Source organism: Stomoxys calcitrans, chromosome 5 (genome assembly GCF_963082655.1).
Source record: "Stomoxys calcitrans chromosome 5, idStoCalc2.1, whole genome shotgun sequence".
Taxonomy (NCBI): domain Eukaryota; kingdom Metazoa; phylum Arthropoda; class Insecta; order Diptera; family Muscidae; genus Stomoxys; species Stomoxys calcitrans.
The window spans coordinates 59386289-59412466 of NC_081556.1; the positions used below are offsets into that span (position 1 = coordinate 59386289).

The 26178-nt window shown below is 39.9% G+C and overlaps 1 long non-coding RNA gene across 2 annotated transcripts; it reads left to right on the forward strand.

Annotated features, from left to right (window-relative positions):
• The first annotated feature begins 1679 nt into the window (after positions 1 to 1679).
• LOC106085002 (uncharacterized) lies at positions 1680 to 6562 on the forward strand. Of its 2 annotated transcripts, XR_001220894.2 has the most exons (3): positions 1680 to 2068; positions 4306 to 4482; positions 4564 to 6562. It is a non-coding gene; the product is annotated as an uncharacterized LOC106085002 (long non-coding RNA). The 2 variants fall into 2 exon arrangements; XR_009398465.1 differs by lacking the exon at positions 4306 to 4482.
• Positions 6563 to 26178: the final 19616 nt, after the last annotated feature.

The following is a 26178-nucleotide window of genomic DNA, read 5'->3' on the forward strand; positions in this document are numbered from 1 at the left end:
ATGTGGTAGTCGTCGAGCAAGGCGCTGTACAAAGTTTTAGGAAGATTGGTTAATAAATGCGCTTGCATTGAAAATCGGGCTATACATATATATGAGAGCTTCATCTAAATCTTAAGTAATGTCGAAATTGCATTATTACTGCAAATCGGACAATTATATATATGGGAGCTATATCCAAATCTGATCCAATTTTTTCCAATTTCAATAGGCCTCATCTCTAGGCTGAAATACATGCCTGTACCAAATTTGAAGACGATCGGATGAAAATTGGCATCTGTAGTTTGTACACAAATTAACATGGACAGACGAACGGACAGACAGACAGACAGACATCGAATCAGAAAGTGAAGCTAAGTCGGTCGGTATACTTATCAATGGTTCTATCTCTGTTCCTTTTGGGCCTTACAAACAAATGCAGTAAGTAATAATACCCTGTACCACAGTAGTGGTGTAGGGTATAAGTACCCAATTGGGTAAGAGCTCAATACCCTTTAAATTCTAACTATATAATAGTAATATATAGTTATATGTATTTCTAGATCATATGAAGTACGTCTTTCGGGAACCCTAGAGTAATACACTATTTCAAGGTTATGCTAATTCGGCCAATAAATACGGCTATTATGGGATTAAGACACCAGATCGGCAGATCGGTCTATATGGCAGCTGTATCTTTACATGGTCCAAAATGGTTCGGAAATCTAGGGCCCTATAACTGTTCCAAATTTCATCAAATTCGTATAATGAATGGGTCTTTTATGGGTTCAAGACCCAAAATAGAGACTTCGGCAGCTATATCCAAATATAATCGGAATTGTTTCGGAATTTAACCCTTTTTTTGAAACAAATACGAATCTTTTCAAAATTTCGGCTCAATATCTTAATTTTTGAAGGCTGCTGAGTGATTACAACTGATGGACATCGTTAAAATGTCTTAGAATTTTACGACGATATACGATATGCCGTCACTGGCGAAAGTTTTTTCGCAAACTAAATCTCAATCAGATTAGCTGACAAACATTTTTTACGTATTTAAAACATGCAGCTCCACTAAAATGTCAAGTCTTTGCAATTTTAAGCTAGGGCATTTCATGCTTAAATAACAAATAGTCTTAATTAATGAAAGAAATTGTAGGCAAATTATTCTCAATTCTTCTAAGATAGAGTCCATATTCCATTCAATACGGTGTCACTTACTTTTGAGTGCAAGAGATGAATTCCGAAAAAGGGGCGTTTTAATGAAAGGCTCTATTGTGAAGACGATGGTTATGTGCATTACTTTTTCACCAAGGGTGTTTATTTCGACCATATTATTTAACTTGTCTGATAAAGAGGAGCGGCAGCAAAATTAAGTTAGTTATAGAAAGTGTAATGGCCAATTCGCCCATCGCTTGAAGTTCATTCAGTCTTACACCATTATTTACGCATACAATTGTTCACAAGAAACACCACAAGAATCGCAGTGGAGAACGTATAGCTATTCATTCATGAAATCAGCGTCACGATGACGCCTCTCTTCAGTATTTGTCTTACTAAAGGTGGATGGCACATCAGCAAATGCAAATGTATGCCTATGAATATGTGCGTGTGAAATATGGAGTTGGTTGGAGTTCTAACCTAGGCAAGTAGCAGGCCGTATTCCTATTTGCATCTCTATTCACTTAAGTTATTTCCTCGTATGGCAACAGCCGCACAAATTTAGGGAGCGAAACCAGGTTGTGTCTTAATTGATGATGCGATGTGATGAGATGAGCTTCGCACTGTCAGCTCCCTCTTCGTTTGCCAGCTCCAGATGGTAAGGAGGATTTCTCAATTTAACCAGTTTCATTTGGGTTCTTCTCTTTCGACGTGTTCCATCCACTACCCTATGATGGTCATTGTGTTATGCAATTGATTTGATGGTCTTATTTCCTTCCTATCGATCTCATAATTGCACGGTACAGCAATACAGTCGACTTTGATACCTTGATCAGCAAGCTACTTGCTCCACCCATCGGCAAACATGTGGAAGGCAAATGGGGAGTGTGAAGTTGCCTCTGCAACAAATATTTATCTTTGGCCTTGTCCGGTGAGTATCTACATATTTTTTCTTTTTATCGGTAAATCGTTGTACTATCTAAAGTGACCGGGAATACGGCTGCCAACAAGTTTCCGATGGTAATCAAAAGTGAAGCGTGCTGCAATTCACTATAATTTGAAATCGATTGGCACAACTTTACACTTTCATGAATTGTTATTTGGCAGAAATACTCGTCTTCTCAGCAAAGGACTCTTAATTGTAAGACAAATGGTTGAAGAAAAAACGATATTTTGCCCTTGATTGCCCAACGGGCTATAAGGAAGTATTGAAGGAGATCAGTTAATTAGATGCAATAGCAAAGTAGATAGAACGCCTGAGAAATTGGAGGAGAAAACAAGGACGAGGCGCTTGGAATTTCGAGAAGCTTGCTTAATTCGTTCAAAAGTAAGACAGCTTTCGAAGGACAAACGGACGGACGGCTTACAATGACACGACGATCAAGAATTTATAAATTTTATGGGGTCTTAGACCAATATTTCGAAGTGGTACCAAAGGAATTACCTCTCCATTCTATGGCAGAGGTATACCCACAAGTATACAAAAGTGAGAGAATGTCAGCGAAATAATAACTTACACAAGCTGGGAGCTATCGGGCGCGTCTACAGCTTGCGGATAGTGTCTCGGTCAAACAGCGCTATCGAGCGGTTCTTTCTTAAATGTGCAAAATTTCAAGCGCCAGCTTAACTCTTTAATTTAGCATGCTTTTGCAAGATAAACGGAAGGGCAAGCTTCGCTAGATCCTCCCGAAATATCATTACTATCAAGAATATATATACTATGCAGGTCTTAAACCATTTTCAATGTTGCACCGTTTGTTAGTAGCTACATTGAAAATACGACCCACGTGTACAGAATCCTTGAATCCTTGGTATGCAAGCATGCGCCATTGGTTGAAAAGGTATATCTTCCTTCTAAATCTAGTGCTGCACCTGGCCAGATCTCACCAATCTATTTTAGCGCACAACGGTACATTTCATTTGAGCGTTGTTCCCCGAAGGCAATTAGTCTGTATCAGCCCCGAAACCAGCCTGCATCATCATAAACTGGAGGAAATTCCGCTAAAACATTGGAGTATTCTGATGACAGTTCCTTGACTTTCCTACTCCAGTTATTCCTAAGTATGCTGCCCCTCCTAATGCTGGCAACATGTAAAACTTCTCTCCAAAGAGGTGTCGCACTGCGGCCCGCCGTTCGGACTCGGCTATAAAAAGGAGGCCCCTTAGCATTCAGCTTAAACTTGAATCGGACTGCACTCATTGATATGTGAGAAGTCTACCCCTGTTCCTTGGTGGAATGTTCATGGGCAAAATTTGCAAAAAAAAAAATATTGGCAATTTGGTTTAAACAGCTCATGCACGTTTCGTGTTATTTCATTGTCAAACATCTTCAGCTTGGTCTATAATTTAACCATGATTCGTCTTACAAACGAACAACTCTTGCAGATTACTGAATTTTAATATCAAAATGCGTGCTCTGTTAAGAAAGTTCACCGCCCGTTACTTCCATTTTATGACACAGCTCATTTTTGGCTCAATGGGTACGTAAATAAGCAGAATTGCTGCTTTTGGAGTGAAGATCAGCCAGAAGCAATGCAAGAGCTACCAATGCATCCAGAAAAACTTAAAGTTTGGTGAGGTTTATGGGCTGGTGGCTTCATTGGATCTTACTTCTTCAAAGATTATGATAATCCAAATGTTGGAAAGAGTATGCCAAAATTTGGCTAAGCAGAGGGACCTTTTGAGGCGCAGTCACGGTCATGAAATAATCTTCATACATTAAATTATAAATATTTCATGCATTTTTCTGAATTTTATGTGTTTCTTTTGAAAAACTTTTCTACAGCTCATAAAAAATCCCCGTTTATTTGAAAAAGTTATTCAAAGAATTAAATAAAATTGGGCCTGGTTGAACTTAACGTGCTATTACGTGTTTCAAGTTTTATATTATAGTGCAATAAACTGAATAAATAAATAAATTTTTTGTTAACTTGGGGGCCAATATTTGAGTGTATATTACTAAAATAAACCAGGGTCAACTAATTACTGCATACATTTGTCTTTCAATTAAATTATATCAAAAAATATATGTAGTCGAAGAGACAAAATATTAATGGCTCTTAACATGCTCCTTCTTAAAACTTTTGCTTATGAATCTCAATAAGTCACTTTAAAATTGAAATATTATGAGAACTAATACACAATGAAATATTGTTCTTTGTTTCCCAGACTACTTGACAGGTTTCCAAGATCATATTACACTGGTCATATCAAACTCAGTGTACTTCGTTCTCGAACATAGCAGAAATGGTCAATATGAGATGCTCTAGCAGAAATGTCATTGATTCGCAATTGCTCTTGTCCAGGCTTTCATATGATCTCTGTGTGCTTTATTATTTAATACTCGTATGTCTTATGCACCTCACACCCCAGTGAACAACCAGTTGTTCACTTCGTTCGATAACCAATTGCTTTTCTATCTTGTAGCGTTTGTTCAACTGTGTCTTAGAAGAACGGTGGTGTGGTAGCAGCTCTTATGACTTGTAACAGGAAGTTCAATTGCGCATCCGCGCGTACTCCATCGTCACGTTGGCGCTCTGATAACAACATTCACTTGTTGTGGTCTGCTTGCCGTCTTCAATCTTCATTTTAACAACCAGGGCAGTATCAGCACCTACAGCCTGACTTTGGCGTCGGCAACAAGTTTTGAATCTTTTGAGTAATTAGTTTGGCAGGAAGACCGGTTAGGTAAAAGAGAGGCTGGTTTTCTTGCAAACGATCGCACTAAAGTCTTTCCAATATAGAAACTATTTTTTATACACTGCTAACATGTATGTACTTAAGAAGTAGGAACAACATCCTGTTAGTTCACCAGCAACCAGTATTAGCCCTCCCTCCCTCAATGAAGTTAAAAAAGCTCATCTGAAGCATTTAACTAATATTCAAACAATGTCATAGTAAATTTAAATAGACTCAAATCATATATTCAACTCATCAATATATTGACGCAATCATTTTAACTCTGATATGCATCGACCAGTTGTTCTAACAAAGCACGCTGCTGTTTATTAATAAGTAGCAGCAAAATGTATACTTTCATTATTTCCAAATTCCTAAATAGTTTATAAAATTTCTTTTTCTAAGTACATCAAATTGACCAAAAGTTCTGTTTAAACTTTCAACAATTGAAAAATTTATGCAAAAATTTAAGATGCTGCAGAAAGTTGAAGAAAAATTAATATTCTTAAAATTATACATAACATATAATTTATTACGTACCGGTCGACACGAGATAACTATTAGCACCACACGGTCTGGAACTTTGAGCTCCAACTTGAGTGGTGTTCATCGTTATCACGGGAAGCTTAGCTACAGGTTGGATCCACAGATTGCGGATAGTGGAAAGCTTCGAATTTATGAGGAGTAGCTGCAAATGCGGCGGCAGGCAGTCAGCGATTCGAGAGGAGGGTCTCAGTAAGGGGTCTGGTTGCATTGACTCTTACTTAAATAATGTGTGGCAATAATACTCGAAATGACAAGGCGGGTTATTGGCGCCTTCAAATAACCAATGGCTAACATCAGCGTCTGTTCCCAGGTTAGGCCCAATCGCATGGAGTTAAGCCATGCGATTGGAGCGTTGAGTCCCTTAACATCGACGACCCACGCCAAAGAAAAAGGACCATGATCTGCGGATCTTCACTAGGAATGTCCGGACTCTTCATACAGAAGGTGCAGTATACACACTGGCGGATGTATTAGAGAAGTGACGTGAGAAGTACAAGGCAGATATTAACGCCTGATAGAAAGTGCGATGGACCGGGCGTCATGGCGTCATAACATCACCAAACTGTGACGAACTATACTATAGCTGCCATGACACGAGGCTGAATTTGGCTGTGGATATATGGTAACTCGGGCAGTGAAAACCTCGGCCTCATTTGTACCCATGCCCCAAGACAAGGACAAACAGACCTAGGACGTTTTCCACTAGCGCCCAGAGAGAGAATACGACCGCTGCCCCGCACATGATATTAAAATCGTTCTGGAAGATTTTAATGAAAAGATAGAGGAGGAAAATATAATTGGTCGAACAATCGGGAAGTTTCGCCTCCACGAAATAACGTCCGATAATGGGTTGAGACTTATATATTCGGCGGAAAAGATCATGGTAGTTAGTAGCGCCAGATTTTAGCATAAATAATTTAGAAAGCTACATGGTTGACCCTAGCAGTGTGTTGTGTTCTATCTTTCGTCTGCTTGTTTCTGTTGAATATCCAGATCCAGGAACTCTGCGACTAAGGTGGGTTGCATCCAAAAGGATCTGGGTTTGAGACGAGTGGATCTGGCTGTGGCGTGTGGTCCATACAACAGAAGAGTTATAAGAGAAACCATCGTGCCAAATTTTGTGAAGATCGGTTAACAAATTACTAAATTATTGAGTATTATTCAAAATGGGACAAAAATATACATGGAAGCTATATCTAAATCTGAACTGATTTCTATTAATTTCAATAGCAGTTATAAGGAATTCCTTTGTGTCAATTTTCGTGTGAATCGGTTAACAAATGACCAAATTTCTGCTATACTAGTCCAAATTGGACGAACATATGTATGGGAGCTATATCTAAATCTTAACCGATTTCTATGAAACTCACCAATAATGTCGAGACTTAGAAGGGAATCCCTCGTGGAAAATTTCGGACGAACATATATATGGGAGCTATATCTAAGTCTAAACCAATTTCTGTACCACGGTAGTGGTGTAGGGAATAAAAAGGAAATTGAAAGAGGCGAGTGTAAGTAAATTGAGATGTACAAGCGTCAGAATGAAGTCCGGAAATTCTACTAAAGAATTAAGGAGACAAAACGGAACTTGCCAACAACAGAGGAATAAGTCTCCTTTCTATCGCATATAAGATACTCTCGAGCGTACTGTGAGAGAGATTAAAACCTAAAGTTAATGAGATAATTGCGGCCTATCAATGCTGCTTAGACCTGATAAGTCCACCATAGACCTAATATTCACACTGCGCCAAATCCTGAAAAAGACCAAGAAGGACAGCTCAACTCTTACCGTCTACAAAGACGCCTTCGACAGCATTATTCGATCAAAGGTATTTCAAGCCAAGTCTGAGTTTGGTATCCCTGCAAAATTAATAAGACTCTGCAGGATGACACTTGCTGATACCCGTTCCTCAGTAAGAATAGGAAAGGTTTCTACACAAAACAAGGTTTCAGACAAGGAGAAAGTTTATTGTGTGATCCATTTAAAATCCTGCTGGAGAAGATTATATGAAATGCAATGAGAATAGTTATGGCACACTACACGCAAGATAAAACATGCTTCTCGCCTATGCCGACGACATCGATATCATGGGTCGGTCACAGGAAGTAGACTCTACACCCTTTAAAAGAATCGAAAGGGAAGCAATGAAAATGAGTCTGGCAGAAAATGGAGATTTTTTTATCTCAAAGGATGGTATCAACTCCCAAAGCTACAACACTATACAAGACATGGGTACTTGTGAAAGCAGGCGAGGTAATGCTTGGAGTGTTTGAGAGAAAGATTCTTCGTAAAATTTATGGACCAGTTAACATTGATCGAGGGTATCGGCGTCGTGTGAACCAAGAACTGTATGATGACGTTAGCACAGTTAAACGTACTTAAATACAAGGGTTGCGTTGGCTAGGTAATGTTGTCAGAATGAATGAAGAAACTTCAGAGAAGAATTCTTTTGAAGGTGGTCACGATGGTACTCGAAAACCGGGACGGCCAAGAGCCCGATGGAAAGATCAAGTAGTGGGAGACACCTCGAAACTTGGTGTCAGAGATTAAAGAAGGAGCGCAGAAGATCGAGGCTCTTGGAACGCCATTCTACATTCGGCTAATGGGACAAATGTTCTGTCATAGCCATTTAAAGGAAAACAAGTAAAAAGGCGTTAAGTTCGGCCGGGCCGAACTTTGGATACCCACCACCTCGGGAATATACGTAAACCACCTTTCATCAAAATTCGGTGGAAATTTCATACCTTATGTCCCATATCAGTTATATCTAAATATGTTCCGATTTGGACCAAATACTAAAAGCACACTAGCTATATCTAAAAATAAACCGATCTGAACCATATACGACACGGATGTCGAAAAGCCTAACATAAGTCACTGTGTTAAATTTCAGTGAAATCGGATTATAAATACGCCTTTAATGGGGCCAAGACCTTAAATTGCGATATCGGTCTATATGGCAGCTATATTCAAATCCTGACCGATCTGGGCAAAATTGAAGAAGGACTTCGAAGAGCCTAACCAAACTCACTGTCTCAAATTTCAGCGACATCGGACAATAAATGCGTCTTTTATGGCCCCAAAACCTAAAACCTAGAAATCGGTCAATATGGCAGCTATATCCAAATCTGAACCGTTCTGTGCGATATTGCAGAAGTATGTCAAGGGGTTTAACTTAACTCACTGTCCCAAATTTTGGCGACATCGGATAATAAATAAGCATTTTATGGGCCCAAAACCATAAATCAAGAAATCGGTCTACATGGCAGCTATATCCAAATCTGAACCGATCTGGGCCAAATTGAAGAAAGATGTCGAAAGCGTAACACAACTCACTGTCCCAAATTTCAGCAAGATCGGATAATAAATGTGGCTTTTATGGGACTTAGACCCTTAATCGGATGATCGGGCTATATGGCAGCTGTATCCAAATCTGGACCGATCTGAGCCAAATTCGCGGAGGATGTCGAAGGGCCTAACGCAACTCACTGTCCCAAATTTCAGTGAAATCGGATAATAAATGTGGCTTTTATGGGACTTAGACCCTAAATCGGCGGATCGGTCTATATGGCAGCTGTATCCAAATCTGTACCGATCTGAGCCAAATTCGCGGAGGATGTCGAAGGCCCTAACGCAACTCACTGTCCCAAATTTCAATAAAATCGGATAATAAATGTGGCTTTTATGGGCCTAAGACCCTAAATTGGCATATCGGTCTATATGGCAGCTATATCCAAATCTGGACCGATCTGAGCCAAATTGACGGAGGATGTCGAAGGGCCTAACGCAACTCACTGTTCCAAATTTCAGTGAAATCGGATAATAAATGTGGCTTTTATGGGACTTAGACCCTAAATCGGCGGATCGGTCTATATGGCAGCTATATCCAAATCTGGAGCCAAATTCACGGAGGATGTCGAAGGGCCTAACACAACTCACTGTCCCGAATTTCATCAAAATCGGATAATAAATGTGGCTTTTATGGGCCTAAGACCCTAAATTGGCATATCGGTCTATATGGGAGCTATATCCAAATCTAAACCGATCTGAGCCAAATTGACGGAGGATGTCGAAGGGCCTAACACAACTCACTGTCCCAAATATCAGCAAAATCGGATAATAAATGTGGCTTTTATGGGCCTAAGACCCTAAATCGGCCGATCGGTCTATATGGGGGCTATATCAAGATATAGTCCGATATAGCCCATCTTCGAACTTAACCTGCTTATGGACAAAAAAGAATCTGTGCAAAGTTTCAGCTCAATATCTCTATTTTTAAAGGCTGTAGCGTGATTTCAACAGACAGACGGACGGACATGTCTAGATCGTTTTAGATTTTTACGCTGATCAAGAATATATATACTTTATAGGGTCAGAAATGGATATTTCGATGTGTTGCAAACGGAATGACAAAATGAATATACCCCCATCCTTCGGTGGTGGGTATAAAAAGTACTGTATGAGCTTTTGAAGACGTTAGCATAGTTAACGTATCAAAATACGTTTGCGTTGGCTAGGTCAAGTTGTCAGAATAAATGAAAAAGCTCCAGCGAAGAGGTCTTTTGAAGGCGATCACAATGGTACACTCAAACCGGGACAGCCAAAAGACCGATGGAAAGATCAAGTGGTAGAGTCTCCTCGAAACTTTGTGCCAGAAATTATAGAATGAGCGCAAAAGATCAAGGCGCTTGGAACGCTATTCTATATTCAGCTAATAGAACAAATGTTCTGTCATAGCCAATTAAAATAGAGTCTCGCAAGCCGCCTGCTCTACAATACACTGGAATATTTTTGTTGTCCGGCACATGTAACAGTTCAATTTCATATCGTTCAGCCATCTCCTTGAATCTGCTACAGTCGACCAACTTCCTTAGTTGCTAGTATATCCGCTTGATACACACTACAAATGTAGAGAAACCTCATCGAAGCCACTCGAAACCACGAACCATCAGTATATCGTAGCACTGTACTTATCTCCATTACTAGGTTTGTTGTAATTCCAATAATCGGTTCTATCAGGAATAGTGGTATATAACTTTTTATCAAAAAGCAACTAAGGTAATGTGTTATCCACACTGCCTGGAACGTCGGATATTGTATCAAGGGTAGCACAGTATCATTAGTCACCCCATGACCAAAGAAAACCCACCCTTAGCCTTACAGGAGAGACTATAGAACTATGGTAATCAGGAGGAGTTCCATTTTAGGTTATAATTTTTTTTTAGAACTTGTCTGATGCAGAAGATGTGAACATTTCCAAGTTGTTGGGCGTTTTAAAGCGGTCTGAATGGTTCAACGGTTTCTGTGGTATCACAATGGTCGAAAATGTCTAAGTGAGTCTGACTGACACTTAAATCTAACCTGGCCTTACAGGAGTTGCCGCAGCAATTTGTTTAGCCACAACGTCCACATGGTATTAGCTGTAGCATTAAATTCAGTGCATCAGATGGTGTCGTCCTCAGCGCGACTGTAATGCACAAAACAGTATCACACAGAAAACATGCGGATTTTGGTCGAAATCTGTTCAGATTTGGATATACCTCATATATATTATATTCATCAGATTTGGACTTAAATCATTAAGCCCATATCGAAAGAGAAATTAACACATTATTAGAAAAATTATCTTTGCTCTAACGGCCAAATAAAACAACGATTTTCTGCTGTTTTCAGTTTGCAAAAAGCTAAAAATGACCAACAAATTTAAAAAATGCATAAAAAATTTTTTAATTAATTTTTTCTTTTAATTAATTTTCTTTTATAATTAATTTTTTCTTATAATTTGTATAGAGCAAAATTTTTTTTTTCATTTTGTCATTCCGTTTGCAACACATCGAAATATCTATATATGTAAAAAATGTATATTTGATTAAAGTTCATTCTAAGTTTTATTAAAAATGCATTTACTTTCTTTCTTGATCGTCGTGAAATTCTAAGACCATATAGCCATGACCGACAGTCTGTCTGTTGAAATCACGCTACAGTCTTTAAGAATAGAGATATTGAGCTGAAACTTTCCACAGATTCTTTTTTGTCCATAAGCAGGTTAAGTTCGAAGATAGGCTATATCGGACTATATCTTGATATAGCCCCCATATAGATCGATCCGCCGATTTAGGGTCCTAGAACCATAAAAGTGAGTGAGTTAAGTTCTTCGACATCCTTCGTCAATTTGGATCAGATCGGTCCAGATTTGGATATAGCTGCCACATAGACCGATCATTCGATTTAGTGTCTTAGGCCCATAAAAGCCACATTTATTATCCTATTTTGCTGAAATTTGGGACAGTAAGTTGGCCCTTCGGTATGCTCCGTTAATTTGGCCAAGATCGGCCCAGTTTTGGATATAGCTGCTATATAGACCGATTCGACGATTTAGAGTCTTAGACCCATAAACGCGACATTTATTATCCGATTTTGCTGAAATTTGGGACAGTGAGTTGTGTTAGGCCCTTCGACATCCTTCGTCAATTTGGCCCAGATCAGCCCAGATTTGGTTATAGCTGCCATATAGACCGATCCTTCGATTATGGGTCTTAGGTCCATAAAAGCCACATTTATTATCCGATTTTGATGAAATTTGGGACAGTGAGTTGACATAGGCCCTTCGACATCCTTTGTCAATTTGGCCCTGATCAGAACAGATTTGGATATAGTTGCCATGTAGACCGATATCTGGATTTAAAGTCTTGGCCCCATAAAAGGCGCATTTATTGTCCGATTTCACTGAAATTTGACACAGTGACTTATGTTATACTTTTCGACATCCGTGTCGTATATGGTTTGGACTGGTTTATTTTTAGATATAGCTACTGCACTTATTAGTATTTGGTCCAAATCGGAACATATTTCGATATAACTGCTATGGGATGAAAGGTGGGTTACATATATACTAGAGGTGGTGGGTATCCAAAGTTCAGCCCGGCCGAACTTAACGCCTTTTTACTTGATATTTCTCTCACCACTAATATCCCACCCATGGCTTTGCATTCACGCCCATATCGAATGTTTTAGAAAAAAAAAGCCAACAACAATTTGCTGTGCCTTCGCTTCTCCTTATTTTATTGACAATAAATTCCTCATTTTCATGGATTTTTCCTTAGGGAAAATTAATTTTCATATATATTTGCCGCTTCTCTGGAAAAATATCTTTCGTCTGATGTCAATTTCATTCAAATCTATTCTGTCGTTCGGCTGAAAAATTTGTTATAGAAATTTAAATTTTTGCATTGAATTGCAAACTTTTATACATTTTACCTAGTAGTTGATCGTTCAAGACACTGAAATCGAATGAAACTGACAAAAATTCTCAACTTAGGAAAGGTGTCGGAAATGCCTCAATTATTTTTTTGAAGTTCACAAATTTGAGGTTTCTTGCAGTTGTCAGATCAGATCATTGAGCTTAAATTTATCGGACAATACTAATTGACGTGAGAGCATCCCCTCTTTGATGGACGTTCGTGGGAAAATTTACACTTATGCAGATGCAGATGTCAGACTTATAATGCTCTACGACGCTGTAGCCTGGTGGATGGGTGGATGCCGCATGGAGGAGGAACCATCAGATGGATTAATGCTACACTTAATGCTTCTGGACCTTGTCGCTAGACAAGTTGCTAGGACCACTACCGTGATGATAACGAAGCTTACTCTTTTGTCCATAGCAGATACGGGAATTGTGTTATCCACTTTTGTAGCTACAATGTCCTTGGATATGAAAATTACGTAGATTTTCATACGGGTAATTACAGACTAGACAACCATCCCAAAATCTACCCGAACGGACATGTTTACTGATTTGGACAATAGGGGTATCAAATGAAAGGTATTTTGGAGTAGAGTGTGAACTTGGCATAAAAATGTTACCTTTAATGTCTGTTTCAAATGAAAGCCATTTAAAAGTAGCAAAGCTCACATAAAAATGTATTTCTTTGTGTCTGAGGAGCCTCCTCACCACCTAAAACACCCCAGCAGGACATCTGAACCGATTGGGACAACATGGATATCAAAGGGGAGGTATTTGAAAGTATAGTAAAAAGCTGATATAAACCCCAAGATATATTTACCGGTTGGGACAATATGCGTATAGAATGAAAGGGGTTTGGAAGTTGAGTACGTATCTGATATAAGAATTTGATCCAAGGTGTCTCCGGGCCTCTCCAACACCAAAAAGGGCATGAATGTCCAACGTCACAAAATGGGTATAAAATGAAAGTTCTTTGAGAGTTGACTACGAATCAGATATACACATTTGGGGCAGAGTTTGGGACCGGCCCACCCACTAAATACCCTTCAATAAGACGAGTAGTTCGATCGGAATTATATGGAAATTTAACGAAAGCTCTATGACTGTAAAGTTTGAATCTTATGTTGATACAATGATTCAAGTATCTGGGTCACGTTCTGCCGTCCAACCGTTCAGCTTGACATGTAGATCTCGACATTAAAGGACTCAAATAAATTATCTTTTGGGTCTTAGCGTCTCCCCCCAATAAAAACAACACCAAACTGCTATGTAGGACGACCAAGAATATATTGAAAAGAATTGAAATAACGTGTCAGAGGGCAATCCCCCTCGCCCTATCCCACCCAAAAAAAGCATTAAAAATAATATATGAAGTGCGACCAGGATAGTATGAGAAAGCAATAAAAGGTGTTTGGTACATTTTTTACCCTCAAATTGGGATAGACACAAGAGAATCTGCGGATCTTAAAAAATGTTCTATCCCAAGTGGTAGCTTTGAAATATTATTTTGAATGTTGGTAAACAATACAAAAAAATAATTAGTGTGGATCTGAACGAGACCCTGAATATCTTGATCACCACCATAAAAATGCTTGACATTATGGACCTCAAACAAAATCGTGCTCTAGCACGTTGCTGATATTATTTCAGGGTCCACCCCTAAACTCCTCCTTTCAAACCGACCATGTTCGCTCGATATTAGACAAGAATAAGCGTGCTAAGTTCGGCCGGGCCGATTATTTGGAATCCACCACTAGGGATTCTGGTAAAAATGTATACAAAATAAATTCAGTTGAAGGGCACTATTTTATTCTACATACCCACCTTCTGTCAAACCAGCAAAAATATAACTTCTAGGAACCGAACAAGGACAACCGAGAGACAACTTTATATGGGGGTTATATCAGGTTATAGACCGATTTGGACCGTACTTAGCACAATTATTGGAAGTTATAACAGAAAACAGCACGCAAATTTTCAGCCAAATCGAACACAAATTGTGGCTTGCAAAATCGGGAAATCGGTTATAAACCGAGAACTTGGGGGCTATATCAGGTTATAGACCTATTTGGACCGTACTTAACACAGTTGTTGGAAGTCATAACAGAGCACCAAATGGAACATTTCGACCAAATCGGACAAAAACTGCGGCTTTCAGGGGCTCAAGAAGTCAAATCCGGAGATTGGTTTATACGGGAGCTATATCTAAATCTGAGCCAATATGGCCCATTTGCAAGTATCTGTGCAAAATTTCAAGCTGTCCGACAGACGGGCGGACGGACAGACATGGCTAGATCAGATAGCAATATATAGGTTTTTGGGATTGGATATGAATCTGAAATTCCTTTTTAGTGCAAAGGGTTTGGCTACTCCAATCCATCACCAAAAGCAAGAGAATGAAGTAGATCTTACATCCAAACTATATTTTCTAAAACTCTAGATCTCGGAGATAGGTGGGGCGATTTAAGCGAAATCTAGTTTGTTTCTAAAAGCACAAAAACAAAAATTTGGGGTGTGATATCAAGGGGGGCCCATCACCAAAGCCCGCTAAATGGAAATATATACCAATAATGTCAATATGGGGCTCAAATGAAAGGTATTAGGGACTAGAGCCTGGATCTGATATATGGGGTAAACCTCACCCTCATAAATTCCCCCATACCCAACATATTTAACGACCATAGGCTCAAATGAAAGGTATTTGGGAGCAGAGAACCAATGTGATATCCACGTTGGGCCGAAATATCTGAAAGGCCGTACCAGCATCCCCTGACCGTGCCAGTATAAGGCCCAGATAAAATGAAGGTGCAGCAGAGCGGGTCCTTTCCAGTTAGTGATTTATAAAAAATTATTTATAATTGCTACAGAAATTAAATCTGGTAATTTGTTACTATAGACGCTGTATCAAAACAGACCGATAGGATCCATTTAGTTACCAAACCGACCTACACCAATAAGAAGTATCGGTGATAATTTCAATCGACTGGCTTTACTCCTTCGAAAGTAAGCTAGCTTTCGATAGAAATATAGACAGACGGACAAGCCTAAACGACATTGAATGTATCTTCTTTGTTGGGTCTCAACTTTGTTTGGTCTCAGATCAATTCTTTAATGAGTGAATGACGAAATTAGTATACCCCTATCCTACGGTTGAAGGCTTGTACAACTGTTCTGCGTGCCGCACCACGGAAATATATGCAGGCATTGCAAAGCATGCAAGGTTGTAATACTAGCAAATAATTTAAAATTTCCAGGGGAACTGTAATCAGTTGGTATGTCACTAGCGACATGCAAGGTTATTCTTTGAGGTTAGGTCCAAAGGCGTCCCAATCTAAGCTTGGGATGCTTTGCTATTACTTGCTATACTCAAAAAAGAGATTCGTATTATGTAAATGAAAATTTGCCCATGAACATTCCATTAAGGAACCGGGGCAAATTTATCACATATCAATGAGTGCTGTATGATTCTAGTTTAAGCTCAATGATAAAGGGCTTTCATTTTATAGCCGAGTCCGAATAGGGTACCGCACTGCGACAGCTGTTTGGGGAGAAGTTTTTCTATGACAAAGTACCTCACAAATGTCGACTGCATTAGCTAAACTGTTTTTCTAATGTTCTCGCCAGGATTATGTTAGGCTAGGTTAGGTTAGGTTGAAAAGAGGGTGCAGATATTAATCCGCCCCATGCCACTATGGACATACACCTAAGCCAGTAATCGGCTTGTTGTGCGCTCTTAAAACTATAAAGTATCCTCTAAAAAGAAAATTTTAAGTTAGGAATTCCGTGCTACTTACAAAATCATTAACTGTTTTCAATGCCACTGCCCTAAGTTGGTTCATGTCTGATATTGTGCCTCCACCAAAGTACCGGTATCTGATGGACGCGAAGGCTGAATAATGACAAAGGAAATGCTCACATCTCATAATCTCCAACATCTCATAATCTCCAACATCTCATAATCTGCTATCACTTGCCGCACCGATTTTACATAAGTGAGCTCGTAGTCCTATGTGTCCCGTTATGATACCAATAGCTGTACTAACCTCCTTCTTGCTTCCTTTCAGTAATAGCCTCGTCTTCTCATGATCCATAGGATTTACGCCGTCCTACCGACCGTTTCGCTGTTCCACAATGTTGCATGCGCATTTGTCGCCCACTCCCTTAACTCGGACTGCGTCGACCCGAAAGGCTACGGGTTAACCAAGTTTATTGTCGGCAGTCCTCTGGCCTTCACCGCCAAATCGTCTGCCCTTTCATTTCCCCATACTCCGTTATGGCCAGGCACAAAAACGATGCGAATTTCCCCATCCTCAGAGAAGGTGTTAATCTCCTTCTTACATTGCAAGACTGTTCGTGACCTTACCGTCCTGGTTGTTAATGCCCTTATTGCAATTTTACTGTCGGTAAAGATGTTCCGCCATCGCGTTAGCACCACACCACTTCACGCATTCCGTGATCGCCCGGATCTCCGCCTGCAGGACCATATTATGGTCAGGCAGTCTAAAACAGATCTCAGTCCCTGCGTTTTCCATGCAAACCCCCAGGCCCACTCTGTCCTCTAGCTTTGATCCATCCGTGTAACATGATCTTCCAGATGGCAATGCTAGTGTTCCGTCAATCCAAGACTGTGCCGATGGCAGCAGTGCGTCGCACTCGACTTTAATGTTCATCTCAGGTATCCGATCGGAAACCTCTCCACTTCCTTCCAGGTTTCCAGGATTATGTAGTAACAAATTCAGGTTAGGTTAGATTAGGTTTAAAAGAGGGTGCGGATGTCAATCCGCCCCATGCCACTATGGATATACACCTTGTTGTGTGAACTAAATACCAAAAAAAAAGTGATCTCGAAAAAATTATGATTTCCGCGCTAGTTACAAAATCCTTAATTGTTTTCCATACTACGCCCCTAAGTTGGTTCATGTCTGGTATGGTGTCTGCAGCTAAGTTCCGGTATCAGTTAAACGCGAAATCCGGGCAAAGACAAAAGAAATGCTTCGGCGTCTCATCATCTTCCCCGCATACGATATACTTGCTATCACTTGCCGCACCGATTTGAGAGCTCGTAGTGCAATGTGTCCCGTTATGATACCAATAGCTATACTGACCTCCTTCTTACTTCCTTTCAGTAATAGAAGGTTTATAGCCTCACTATTCAGATCCCCCCATAGGATTTTCGCTGTTCTACCGACCGTTTCGCTGTTCCACAGGGTTGCATGCGCATTCGTCGCCCACGCCCTTAATTCGGACTGCGTCGTCGACCTGAAAGGCTTCGGGTTAACCAAGTTTATCGACGGCAGTTCTCTGGCCTTCAATGCCAAATCTTCTGCCCTTTCATGCCCCCTTACTCCGTTATGGCCCGGCACCCAAATGATGCTGATTTTGCTATCCTCAAAGAATGTTACATTGCAAGACTGTTCGTTACCTAACCCTCCTGTTTGTTATTGGCCTTATGGCAATTTTACTGTCCGTAAACATGTTCACACTCGACGACCACATCCCCTCACGTATTCCGTGATCGCTCGAATCTTCGCCTGCAGGACCGTATTATGGTAACAAATTCACTCAAGGATAGTCTAAACATTTTATTTCGCTTTGATTTAATTTTTTCTTATGTTATGACAATTTACAAACTACGGAAACCAAAGAAATCGTTTTAAGTTCATATAATTAGAGTGGAAGGGAAATTTCCTTAAACCTCTTTTCTGCTATGTACCAGTAAAGAAATGTTTAGACCGAAGTTTTAAAATACTACAAACAATTATAATCTTAATTTGTTGTATGTTATATTCTAAAAAAATTGTATGGGAAATAAATTATTTACTCATTTTTAACTGAAGTTTATAACCATCGGTTGTGAGATCTTGTTAATTTGAAGTTCATAATGTTGTAAAAGCAACTACAATTTTAAGTTAGTGTAGAGTAAAATTCCAACTTGCCGAAAATTTTAACTAGATTCAAGTTCATTTATGTACACCTAAAATAATGAATTGAGTAAACTAAATGGGAGCAAAAAAATTTTGGCGCCACATCATAACAAGTTTGAGTTAATTTTTCTTTAATATGAAGGTCATATTTTTTAAGTTTTAAAAAAAAATATCACTCAATATGTCCGTTACGATAGGTCACTCTCTGATGAAAAACATTCTGATAGACTGAGGGTTGCATGAATATTAGCTGGTAATTTGGCTTTTTAAAGGATTTTACTGGTTAAACCTTAAAAACTTGAGGGCATCTGTCTTTTCCAGTTGCCGTGTTATCACAATGGAAGAAAATGTCTATATTAATCTGGTTGAAGACTGTCACTAAAACTGAACCTAGCCTTCTTCGATATTCCTTCGAAATTTGCCTCATAGAAGTTTGTTAAGAATCCCTCTATACAAAATGTTTTGCTTTTTTTTCATTTATACGTACTTTGGAATAGGGTACCAACAAGTTGGCTTTGTCCCACTTTGGTCAGTTATCACTTGTTTAAGCATATATAATATGTAATACTCCAAAGAATATGAAGAGATTGGTAACTAACAACAAAATCGAAACTAAAGTTTCATATGTGATCTCAAATGGACTGGTTGCAACTTTAAATTCTGTTCACTGGCTAGACTAAATAAAAATGTGATGAGCTCACTTACTCAACAAGCTAGTAAAAAATCATTTTATGCACTTGCGGAACTAGAAAAACTGGCATAGGACAGGGTACTTGGAAAATAGAAGAGCTCCATTCATAAAACAAAGTTCAATGAAAGGTACATCAACATAAGTTTCTCGTTTTAAACATTCATTCAGAATGATAGGAGTTATTGTACTCTCGTACAACCTGCCACTTGTTGCTGCCTGATAGCCTATTTGTGTATGCGAGTGCATTGGGCGAAACACGATGTTTGGTGTGGTGCAACGAAGGCAATGGATGGCAATGCTTTCTTGCACGCCTAACTGAAGATGGTGAGAAGATTCCCGCACTTTTATGAATGAATGCAGACGAACGGACAGATGGACTAACCGACAAACAGGGCGTCACCTCACGTCATCATCTTACATCTTACCCATTTTTAAGATGATTATATCTAACCCTATGTTCCTATTTGCAGTATCGAAAAAATTACTTCGTTGCATAATCTTGAGAGTGTCATTATACATGCATGCATGTATGAATAAATATGCTTAAAATATTGCCTTAAACCAGTTTTGACGTTATTAATCTTTTATTTCATCGGAAATGTTATTACTGATAACGTGTGCCATTTTTGATTGACTGCTGTACACAATTTGGTTAGGCGAGATCAAATGGAAACGCCTCGTACAGAGTTTCATAGTACTACAAAAGGCAAAATATGTGAAAATAAGTCAACGACATTTTAACTAAGCATTAGTGCCGATTGGAACTCCAATATCCCATCTACGTAGACTTATATAAGGGTGGTTAAACAATTAGAACGAGACATATCGAAAGGTCACTGGAGTGCATAGAAGGCAGAGAGGCATATTTTATAAAGTACTAGCTGAATCCGGCCCGCTCTGCTGCGCTCCCTTTCACCTCCTGATACCTTTTATTAGAGTCATTAGTATTAAATATGTCCGGTTCAAGGGTGTTTTGGTGGTAGCTACTTGGCCCTGAAAGTGAATATAACATTCATGCTCAGCACTTAAATGATCATAAACAAGTAAAAGCGCGCTAAATTCGGGCGGGTCCAATCTTATATACCATTCACAATGGATCGCATTTGTCAACGTCTTTTCCCGGTATCTCATTATATTATTTGAACTATATCAAGCTATGAACCGATTCGCGCCATACTTGGCTTGGATGTTGGAGACCATGGCAGTTGAACTTGTACTCTATAGGGGCTCAAGAATTAAAATCGGGTGATCGGTTTATATGGGAGTTACATCAGGTTTGGAACCGATACGGACCATATTAGACATGTATGTTAGAGGTCATAAAAACATTCACTGTGCAAAATTTTAGCCTAATCGGATAAGGTTCAACAAGTATAATCGGATTATATGGGAGTTATTACAGGTTATAGACGGATTCAGACAATAATTGGCAGGTATGATGAATGCCACAGAAGAAGTGGTTGTGTAAAATTTTGGCCAAATCCGATAATAATTGTGCCCTTTAGAGGCTCACGAAGTCAAGATCCGAGATCAGTTTATATGGGGGCTATATCTAAATGTGGGCCGATATGGCCTATTGACAATTCCAACTGACCTACACTGATAGGAAAGTGGCTAGCTTTATTCCTTTGTCAGTTAGCGTGCTTTCCAGAGAAGGACAATCATGGCTTAATGGATCGACTTAAAATGTCATGGCCATCATTAAGCAAGAGCCGGTGGTACCCGGTCTCTCACTGAGATTCTCCACTCTATAGCGCTGATTGTCTGCGACTACAGTTGCCGCCACTGTCCGCAAACTGTGAACGCGTCCGGTAGCTCCAAGCTAAGCTTCTCATGATAACGAAGAACACTATACAGATTGGAGCTAGAAGTTCCAACCTGTGTGATGCTCATTTTTATCCCGTGAACTAAGTTGAAGGGTATATGTGTACTTTACATACTCAATTTCTGCCAAATTAGCAAAAAATTGAGGCGTCTTGGGGGCGTAGAACACTAATCGGGAAATCAATTATTATGGGAGCTAAATCAGTTTATAGCCCGATTTGAATCATACTTGACACGGTTGTGCAAAATTTCCAGCCAACTATAATAACGGCTTCCAGCCGCCAACTAATTCGAATCGGAAGATCGGTTTTTATGGAAGCTATGTAACGAAATAGTCCGATTTGGTACAAGCCGACCACGTATGTTAATAGTCACAGTAAAACACTTTGTGCAAAATTTTAGCCCAATCGAAGCTCAAGGGACTCAAGAAGTAAAGACGAAAGACAATCTTAGATGTGAGAGTAGTGGCTGATTCTATGGCATTAACTAGTTTCAGATTTCCAAGATACTCGGATGCGGACATCTTAACATAAGCTTACTTAAGTTATTTTGCCACTATATATATTCATGTTCATTAAGATTTTTTGGGAGATTGGTCGGAACACAGACACTTATCTGAAATTGAGATATCAAATTGGTGCTCTTCTCGCATAGACATTTTATTTCTGTATCATATTGTCCCGGTTGGCTATAATCACCGTCGTTATCTTTTAGGGTTGGCCCCCTTGGTCCCAGATAATAGTGCCAGATTCATTCTCTACTCTTGAAGAGTACTTTCTTTATCCACATAGTCCAGGTTCTAGAAAATTTGGTGGCGGTTAATGATGACAGAAAAATTATCTATTACGGTACAAGGAAACTTCATTCGATCTAAGAACTTCATAGTTAGGTTGGGTAGGCTTTATGTGGCAGTGTGCCATCAGGCTCATTTAGACGTTTTCGTCTATTGTGATAGCAAAGGAACAGGAGAGGGAAGATGCCTTCTAGTTCCTACCGTTGAACCATCCAGATCGCTTCAAAAGGCCCACTAACTTGATAATGTTCACATCCACTAAATCAATCAACTAAATCCACCTAAAGTTGAATTCCTACTGACTGCCAGTGCGGCACTCACACACATTCGATGTTCTATAGTCTCTTCTTCTTCGACGTCCTCACAGCTTCGGCAAAAGTCGTTACTGGTATCCTGCAGTCTGTCAGTATGATTTCCGGTCAATCAGTAACCCGTTGTGACGGGCACTACGACTGAGACATCTGTTTTAACCAGTGACAGCAAAACAGTAGGCCACTTTGAGTTTATATTAGGCCACATAAATTTTGAGTGTTCAGGACTCGCCATGTATGACCATCTATCATTCGTTGCCCTTTGGGCCTTATCCTGAAGATTGCAATTTTCAACTGCTCAGCTATCCCGTTGAGAGATATGCGACAGTCTATGGCGGTTTACGAATTTAGAAATACCTTCTCCAGGGGTTTGATAGCTGCCTGGCTGTCTAAGAAGACAGCGTACACCCCAAAGCCCTGGTTGTCTAGTTTGGAGCAATCCGTATAGAAGTATAGTCCAATGGCTTTCTTCCAGGTGCATAGAGCAAGTGATGCTTTTATTGCCCTTTCCGAAAAGTTGGATTTGAAGTTCAATTCCTGTCCAACAAAACACCCAGGTATTTCGCGCTTTCAATGAATGGAACATACTCTTCTTCCAAGGAGACAGGTGCCACAGTAGATAACTTGTTTTTCTCCTTTAAAGAACTACTTCTCTTTTCGGTAGCCCACTATGCCGTGGCTCGTAGAGCTTCCTGAAGTATATCTCTAAGAGAGCTGCGAAAATTTCCCATAACCGCAATAACCACGTCATCAGCATTCGCAACCACTTTTACACCTTTTTTTCTAGAGACAATAATATATTGTTAACAGCTATGTTCCTAAGTAGAGGAGACAGTACACATCCTTGAGGTGTTCCTCTACTAACCCATATTCTTAAATGTATAGATCCCTAGCCTGGCGTAATGTATCTTTTATTAAGTGGGATGTTATTAATAAATTTTCTTACGGAAGAGTTGACGCTTAGAAGCGCCAGCTACTTTATGAATGACGTCGATTTTACATTATTGAAAGCACCTTCAATGTCAAGAAATGCTACCATTGTAAATTCCGTGACAGCGAGAGAACCCTCCATGTGGCCGCCTAGGTCGTGAAGGGATGTTTCAGTGGACTTGCCCTTACTATATGCGTGCTGTTCTCGAGACAGGCCATCTCCGGGGATCTTTAATTCTGTTAATCTCTCAAGAGTCTTCAGCATAAAGGATGACAGACTAATAGGACCAAAATCTTTCGCCTTCTTATGGTAAGGGTTTCCTGCTTTCGGAATGAAAATTATCTTCATGTCCCTCCATCCCACAGGTATATATGACAAGCTGATACAAGCAGAGTATATATCCCTAGGCCAAGGAACCAGTCAATCAGACACAGCTTGTAATTCAACCGGTGATAGAGCCAAGCTATTCGTTGGAGACTAACCAGTTTTCGAGTCCACCATGGTGGTCGCTATTTGCCCCTTGCTTTGGTTCAAGGACATGCTTAGCCGTTCAGGGTTTTTGTGATCCGCTTGACCATTGTGTCGATGTTTTCCGCAGATCTTATTTGAACCATTGAGTGGAGTGGACGTTGTGCTACTTCGCTCTTGCTGAGTGAAACAATATTCTGTAACTCATAATAGGTAGTTATTTTCGGAAAAAATTTTAAGTCACTCAAGGATAGCTAACCCAAAGGCTAGAATAAAAAACGGCACCGCATTCAGCTTAAAGGTTGCGGTCACTGGAGGAACCAAGAACCTTATCTAATGTCACTAGGGACAGGTTGGTGATGGTAGTTGTCGACAAGGTAACAATTGGAGTGGAATAGTCAATGGGCTATCATCTTTATATTCCACTGCTCTTGCGGAATTGTCTGGGCCTCCTCCAATTTTTGACGATGCAAGCTGGTGTCGGGGACGATACAAATTAATTGCTTTCGGGGACCAACGCTGAATTGAGTTGTATCGTTGCTCCCTAAGAAAGATTGGCGAGATATGGCCAGGTGCAGAGCTGGTTTTAGTGAAGCTGGAAGAGAAATTCCTTCTCGACCAATGGCACACGCTTGGATACCAAGGATTCCCTCAGATCCTGAATCAATACTTGGGAGACTAAGGGAATGTGATCCCGATCTATCAAACACCGACTGGAAGATTGGTAGATTGAATGAGGCAGAAGTCGAGATAGACGATGTTCGTACTAAACATCGTCTATCTCGCAGACAACGACAAGTTTGAAGGAGTTGTATCCTACGGGTTCAAAAAGTTGATACTGAAGGTCTATAGGAGCGGTGGGGTTGGCGAATTTGGAGATGACACAGTAGTTGTTGCTGAACACTTGTCTGAGGCACTTTGGACCACATCTCTAAAGTCTGGCGGATTGCAGGAGACAGGAAATCCCCCTGCCATGATTAGAACAGGAGGGAGGAAACTCAAAATGACAAGATCGAACGAATCTTATTTGGATTAATTCCTAAAGGACTAAGACGACGAGGCTAACGAAACAGTGGTGGCAGTTCCGAATCATGTCAATGGTCCGGTTTCTGGAGATAATTTTTCACCACCATATATTGCTGCTTCGGCGGCACTAAAGGTTTTGCTGATAGCAGAAGGATTTGAAGTGGTTCCTATTCAGGAACCGTGGATGTGTGGGGGAATGGATGTTACTCAAACATATGGGAAATGGGAGACACAGAGCCTGTATTTTTGCAAAGAGTAGTCTAAATTTTTCACTTATTCCGTCGCTAGGCAATGGAAGTTCAGTAGAAGGCAGCATTTATATAAAACAAGTAAAAGCGTGCTAAGTTCGGCCGGGCCGAATCTTACATACCATGGATCGTATTTGTCGAGTTCTATTCCCGGCATCTCTTCTTAGGCAAAAAAGGATATAAGAAAAGATTTGCTCTGGTGTTAGAACGATATCAAGATATGGTCCGGTTTGGACCACAATTATACTATATGTTGGAGACCTGTGCAAAATGTCAGCCAATTTGAATGGGAATGGCGCCCTTTGGGGGCTCAAGAAGTAAAATAGAGAGATCGATTTATATGTGAGCTGTATCAGGCTATAGACCGATTCAGACCATAATAAACACATATGTTGATGGTGATGAGAGGATCCGTCGTATAAAATTCAAGGCAAATCAGATAATAATTGCGACCTCTAGAGGCTCAAGTAGTCAAGATCCCAGATCGGTTTATATGGCAGCAATATCAGGTTATTAACCGATTTATACCTTATTGGGCGCAGTTGTTGGATATCATAACAAAATACTTCGTGGAAAAATTCATTCAAATCGGATAAGAATTGCGCCCTCTAGAGGCTCAAGAAGTCAAGACCCAAGATCGGTTTATAAGGCAGCTATATCAGGTTATGAACCGATTTGAACTATACTTGGCACAGTTATTGGATATAATAAAAAAACGCGTCGTGCAATATTTCATTCCAATCGGATTAGAATTGCGCACTCTAGAGGCTCAAGAAGTCAAGACCCAAGATCGGTTTATATGGCAGCTATATCAAAACATTGACCGATATTGCCCATTTACAATACCAACCGACCTACACTAATAAGAAGTATTTGTGCAAAATTTCAAGCGGCTAGCTTTACTCCTTCGGAAATTAGAGTGCTTTCGACAGACAGACGGACATGGCTAGATCGACATAAAATGTCACGACGATCAAGAATATATATACTTTTTGGGGTCTCAGACGAATACTTCGAGTAGTTACAAACAGAATGACGAAATTAGTATACCCCCCATCCTATGGTGGAGGGTATGGTAAATCTCATAACTGGCTGGCTTCCCTATATATCGCACATGATTAGAAGATACCGCCTTCTATTCTTAAGTTGCTGGTTGAAGTCGATTCCTCGTTGTGGGAAGAGAAGCTAATGCACATCACCAGATATGGAGAAGTTCATATATCAATGAGAGTGGTGAGCTGCTTATCGAATATTTTATAAGTTGCAATCTGACGTTGTAATAAGGAAGAAACTTCTTTTTTAAGGTGAATATTATCCTATAACCATGGTCGACTGTGGAACTCTTGTGTATCCA